The sequence below is a fragment of the Atractosteus spatula genome, unplaced genomic scaffold (assembly GCF_055471065.1).
Source record: "Atractosteus spatula isolate fAtrSpa1 unplaced genomic scaffold, fAtrSpa1.hap1 Scaffold_2, whole genome shotgun sequence".
NCBI lineage: Eukaryota > Metazoa > Chordata > Actinopteri > Semionotiformes > Lepisosteidae > Atractosteus > Atractosteus spatula.
Window position 1 is genome coordinate 227,688 of NW_028296763.1, and position 5,922 is coordinate 233,609.

Consider the following 5,922-nt stretch of genomic DNA (forward strand, 5'->3'; position numbering starts at 1 on the left):
CCTGCCTGTTAGAGAGACCCTCCATAGCCATGGTCTCTCCAGACAACAGGTGTCCCCGCCCGGATTGCTCAGAACCTGAAACAGTCTTGCATGTGTTCTGGGGATGTATGTTTGCACAAAGGGTGTGGGGTCGGTGTGGGGATCTGTGCACACGGGTGATGGGTGACTTGGTGTTGTCCAGCCACACAGTCCTTAAAGGAGTCCCGGGACCCCACAAGTGGAACCGCGGGTTCCTAGTGTGGCTGGTAATCAGTCTTGTCAAGTTTTACCTTTGGGCTTCCCGGAAGGACCTGGTCGAACATGGAAGGGGGGACTCGGCAGACAGCATCGCCTGGAAGGTGCGGCATGACATCGCAAGACGCATCCAATGGGAAGTTCCAAGAACGTTGGAAGGGACTGTTTTTGTTGGGGTGAATTCTGGGATACAGTTTGAGTTCTAGGGGTTTTGTTTGTCTGTAATTTTGTGTTTTTCTAATAAAAAAAAAATCTGTTCTTATCAGTTTAATATCTGATACGTCCCCCATTGGGGGACCACATATTAAACGGATTTTTGGAACAGGGAGCTGGATCAGGAGCTTGCTCCGTCCTCTCCACGCATCGGCCCGGTATTGCAGCGCCTCCGGGAACGGTGCACTACCTTCTCTCAGCGGTGAAAAGACAGACGTAGCTAGCAAGCAAGCAGGCAAGCAAGCAAGCAAGCGAGGTGGACTGGAGCTCCTTCTTCTCCGGTCTCGTCTCTCGTCCATCTGTGTGTCTCTGTGTCCGTCTCTCTCTCCCCCTCCCTGTCTCCGTTCCCGTGCTCCCTCTGTGCACTTTCCCGCGTCTCGACTCTCTCGGCAAGCAGGCCGGCCCCCTTTTCGGCTCCCATGCGTTTTCCCTCCAAAAAAGGTTTTTCATCCTTTTTCCAGGGAGGCAGGCATGGCTTGTGTCCGTGTGTGTCCGTGTGTGTCCGTCCCCGTCCTTGCAGGCGGGCCACTTTCGACAGCCGGGCGTTTTCCCTCCAAAAAACTTAGTATATACACCTTTTCTTTCTTTTTTTTCAGCAGGCAGGCATGTGTGCGTGCGCGCTCATGTCCCCGTCCCTCCCTCCGGAGAGAGAGCTGCCCCTTGCCTCTGCCCGCAGGTGCTGGCGGTCGGCTTTCACTTGCAGCTGGTTGGGCACAGCTGCTGCCGGTGGGAGGGGCCTAAGCTAAGGAGGCTGGGCGGCTGGCACCCACCGCGGCGGCGGTCGTTGTCGGGCTGTTGACAGAAGATCAAAGAGCAGGGCCCCCGCCCGGGACTGGCAGGAAGGCAGGCAGGCAAGAGAGAGGGGGAGCAGAGTCAGGCGGCAGGCCTCTGGCTGCAGGGAGGCCGGCAGCTGCGTGGGTCCCGGGCTCCAGAGGAGAGTCGGCCTGCGCCACTGTGCGCCAGTGGAACGCCCGCACATCGGTCCGCGCCTTTAGGGGCATCGCTTCTCGGCCTTTTGGCTAGGATCAAGTGTGTGGATTGTCCGCAACTTGCGTCTTAGCCAGGAGAAAGGGAGAGACGGATCGTTTTTTTCGGGGACATTCGAAGCCTTTTTTTGCGTGGCGAGACGACGGGGAGAGGACGGAGTTCATTTCGAGGAAGAGGTGATCAGCAATGCCCTGCACCTGGAGCCTGAGGACGTTTTCTGCTTACAAGACTTCCCGGGTAAGAGGCGTTTTGATCTTTTGCTTATTTCAGAGGACCTTGTTAGGAACATTTGGGCAGTAGTGAATAGAGGGAAAGAGGAAAAACCCTTTGTGGATTATTATGTGGAACCTTTGTTTGCCAGGGAGTTAAGATCTCTAACAGTGGCAATGTTCAACCCCTATGTGCCTGAAGAAGACAGTCTGTTTTTTGAAGCGCTTTGTGGATATTCAGGGCATAGGGGTGAAGATAATGGACAGGAAAAACTTTTGGACAGGGAAGAGGCGTTTGAGTGCGTTTTAGAGCGAATGGGTCAGCTCTGGACAGACTTTTGCACCCACCTGCATCGTTTGAGATAGGCCCCAACAGGGGGTACTTGTTTTATTACGGACAGCCCTCGGTTTGCAGGAGATGTAGGAAAGAGGGGCATAATGTGGTGGACTGCAGGGAGCGAATCTGCAGAAGATGTGAGGGAGTCGGTCACCTATCTTCAGAATGTAAAGAAGAGAGAAGATGTAATTTGTGCGGAGGTGCAGGACATGTATTCAAAGAGAGTATGTGCATACGAAAAAGGTCTTTTTCAGAAGTCGTTAGTGGTGCTGCAGGTGTAAGACCAGGTGCTGCAAATGAAGAGGGGAGACAAAGAGAGGTGGATGAAGTTTTGGAAGGTGCGGGCATTGTTATTGGTGGGAAGGCTGACAATGGAAAACCTGGAAAAAAGGGAAACTGAAGGTTTTCACAAAGTGGAAGCTTCTTAATGGAAGGCCAAGAAGGGGAGAAAACTGGAGAAGTGGTGAGAGAGGCAGAAGCGGGGGCGGGGCTAAATGTGCATATGCAGATTGAGCCTACAGATGGAAACCTTTCTGAAAGGGATGTTTTTTCTGAAATTTCAGAGATGCCAGGGCTAGACCTTTTAAAAGCAGTTGTGAAAGAAGTGGGGCAGGAGGTGCAATGTGTCCAGGAAGCAGGTTGGGGAGAGAGGATGGAGGAAGAGGAAGAAGAAGGGCCATCTTTGTCAAAAAGGTCCATAAAGAGGAAGGCACAAGGCTCAGAGGCTTTAGTGGCTAAAAAGGCAGACAGAGGTACTGAAGATTTATCACTGAGTGATATACCTGTCTCAGAGGCTCTGGAGGCGGTCTACACACCTGAAGAGGGTGAAGTCCATGATGAGGAACTTGTTGTGTCCCAGTCCGGAGATTGCTCAGTATCATCAGGAGCTTCTTGCATACCTGAGACGGATGAGGGCAACCAGGCCCTTACCGGAGGTGGGGGTGTCCAGGCTGAGCAGAAGCTGGGGAGTGAGGAGGGCCTTTGGCTTGACTCGGACCTCCCCAGGATTTCATCGACCTCTGTGATGAGAAGAATAGAGAAGTTTATTGGCCAGCCGGGTTTGAAGAACAGGATCTGCAGAAGAAAGGAATTAAGTACAAGTGTGAGTGCGTTGGCAAAGAAGTGAGGCGCATTCAGGTATATGGAAGAACTCACTCAGAGATAGTTTCAAAAAAGTGCCTTTTCTCTGATTTAGTAAAGCAGTGGAGGAACAGTGCTGGGAAGGCAAAGGAAGCCTTCGCTGCGGGGGTTTACAGAAAGGATGGAAGGTATGTGAAAAAGTTGGATGCCTCATCAGTTTTTTTAAAAAAGTGTGAATGGCAGAACGGAAATGTGAGGTTCCCGAACAAGGCGGGTGGACTTAAAAACATACCCAGAAGATTTCCGGGAGTGAAACTTGAGAACGACGGAACGGCTAGGAGAATCACAAAATTGTCTGTGAGTGGTTATCAAGAATCGGAAGTGCGGGACGCTTATATAGCGGCGATGGCCATCATAGATAAATGGGAGGAAAAAATGTGGAGTGGCCACTTGTGGCCGTGGAGATCCTTGCGTCGGGCACCGGGGGGCGGGGTGAGGGGGACGGCGGTCTTTCGGTCTTTGAGGACTTTTGATTTTGGTGTCTGTCTTTTGCAGGAGGTTCACCTGAAGAGTGGTGGGGATGTGGTTGGTTTTGCGCGTGAGTGGGATAGAGGGGATTCTAGGTGGAGTGTGGGTGGGGTCCACTCATCGGTGTGGGTGTGTTTATTGGAAATCGGGATGTTTTGGTTGAAGGGAGTGTTGTAGTGGTGCCGAGGAGAGCTTTAAGTGTCGATTTGAGTTTTGGCAATTGTAACTTTAGAGTTGTATGTGTCTATGCTCCTGCTGTAGGGTCAATGAGGGCGGACTTTTATAAGGAGCTGTTCCCATTGTGTGCCACGAATAGGATTCTGGTTATTGGTGCAGATTTTAATGTTGACCTCATTAATAAGGAAGAGGCGGGGGCAAAGCAGCTTCGCACACTTTTGACGCGCTTTAATCTAGTTAATAGTGCAGTGCGATTTCAAGCAAAAGGAGTGGTGCCTACCTGGAGAAACACAGCAGGTGTAGTGAAACGCCTAGATTATGTTTTTGTGTCCAGGGAGGTGGCGGTTGGTGGAGTAACTACTCATCCGGCCTGGCTTTCAGATCACGATATTGTGGAAGTGGATTTGAGCTTGGCAAGCGGAATGTATGGGAAGAGTGTTTGGAGAATGAATGTTGAGGTGTTGGAAGAGAGAGTATGTGCATCGTATGGGTTTTAATTTGAACAGGTGGCGGGAAGAAAGACGACAGCGTCTTTCCACGTTGGATTGGTGGGAGCAGATTAAAAGGAAAATTAAAAGAGAAACGAGGTTATATTGTCTTGAACGTCAGAAAAAGGTGAGGAGAGAGGGGAGGCTGCTCCAGGAAGGGCTGAATAAGCTCTATGCTCTCCTTAACGAAGGGGTGCCAGTGGATATGACTGAGGTGGCAGCCTCTAAAAGAAAATTGAGGGTGTATCATGAGGAGAGGGCTAAAAATGTTATTTTTAAGACCCGAGTAGACTCCTCCCTGCAACAGGGGACCTGTGTCTCTTATCTTTTTAAACAGGTGAGAAAGCAACAGGTTAAAAGAAGGTTGGATGGGATACGAGTGGACGCGAACACAGTAGTAGCAGACAGACGGCATGTTGGAGGCAGTGTTTGCATATTATCAGAATCTCTTTTCTGAAAAAGAGATGGGAAGGGAGATAGATTTCACCTCCCTGGATTGTATTGTCTCAAAGCTGCCGGAGGAGAGTAGGGCCCTCTTAGAAAGGCCTTTTACATTAGAAGAGCTCAGGTTAGCCTTGGCTGACACAAAAAATGAAAAGGTGCCTGGAATTGATGGTTTGCCATCGGAATTTTACAGGTTTTTGGTGCATACTGGGACCAATCTTGCTTGAGGTAATGAAGGAGGTTTTTGGCAAGGACATTTTGGGAAGATCGATGCGAGAGGGGGTTTTTGACTCTGCTGTATAAAAAAGGCTAACCGACGGAGTTAGCAAATTGGAGGCCTTTAACTATGCTCTGCTCGGACTATAAGTTGTTCGCAAAGGTGTTAGCTAACAGGCTGAAAGGGGTTTTGGATACAGTGATTGGGAAAGATCAGACATGTGGGGTCCAGGGAAGGAAAATTACCTGGTCATTGCAGTTGGTTAGGGACACAATAGCGTGGTCTGAGCAGAGGAACATCCCCCATGCATTGGTGAGCCTTGATTTGGAGAAGGCATTCGATAGAGTGTCACATAAGTTTTTGTGGGCCGTGATGGAGAGGATGGGTTTCGGTCTACTTTTTATCAGGTGGCTAAAGACTTTGTATAAGCAAGTAGGGAGTAGAGTGGTGGTGAATGGATACCTTGGGAAATTGGTAGAACAGAAGGTGGGTGTGAGACAAGGATGCCCGTTATCGCCACTATTATTTGTGCTTTATTTGGAACCTTTTGTTAGGATGGTATACGCGAGCCCACGTGTAGATGGCATAATGTTGCCTGGGAGTGGTGGTGGGAGAGTGAAGATGACTTTGTATGCTGACGATATCACTTTGATGGTAGGGTCGAAGGAAAGTTTGCAGGAGACACTGGGGATTTTTGACAGCTTTGCCCAGATATCTGAAAATTGAACTGTGGGCTGCGAGAAATTTGTTGGTGAAGAAGGGAGTGACGTGATGTGGGAGGGGTGTGGAATAAGGTATTATGGGATGTCAGATGTATGGTGGCCGTTGATAAAAGGAAGTGGAGTTTCCATGCAGTTAAAGAAAAGTGGAAGGTATTGGCAGATATCTAAATACTGGTGTCTTGTTTTATTGTAATCTTATGTCATGATTGGTTTCCTGCAGTTGTTTTGTTTCGCTATTTTGTGCTTCTGTATGTTTGTTTTTGGTGATTGACGAAGTTTCTGTGAA

The 5,922-nt window shown here is 49.6% G+C and overlaps 1 non-coding gene across 1 annotated transcript; it reads left to right on the forward strand.

Annotated features, from left to right (window-relative positions):
• Positions 1–455: 455 nt before the first annotated feature.
• On the forward strand, positions 456–639 carry LOC148808691 (U2 spliceosomal RNA). The gene has a single exon (XR_016087970.1). It is a non-coding gene; the product is annotated as a U2 spliceosomal RNA (small nuclear RNA).
• The last annotated feature ends 5,283 nt before the right edge of the window (positions 640–5,922 follow it).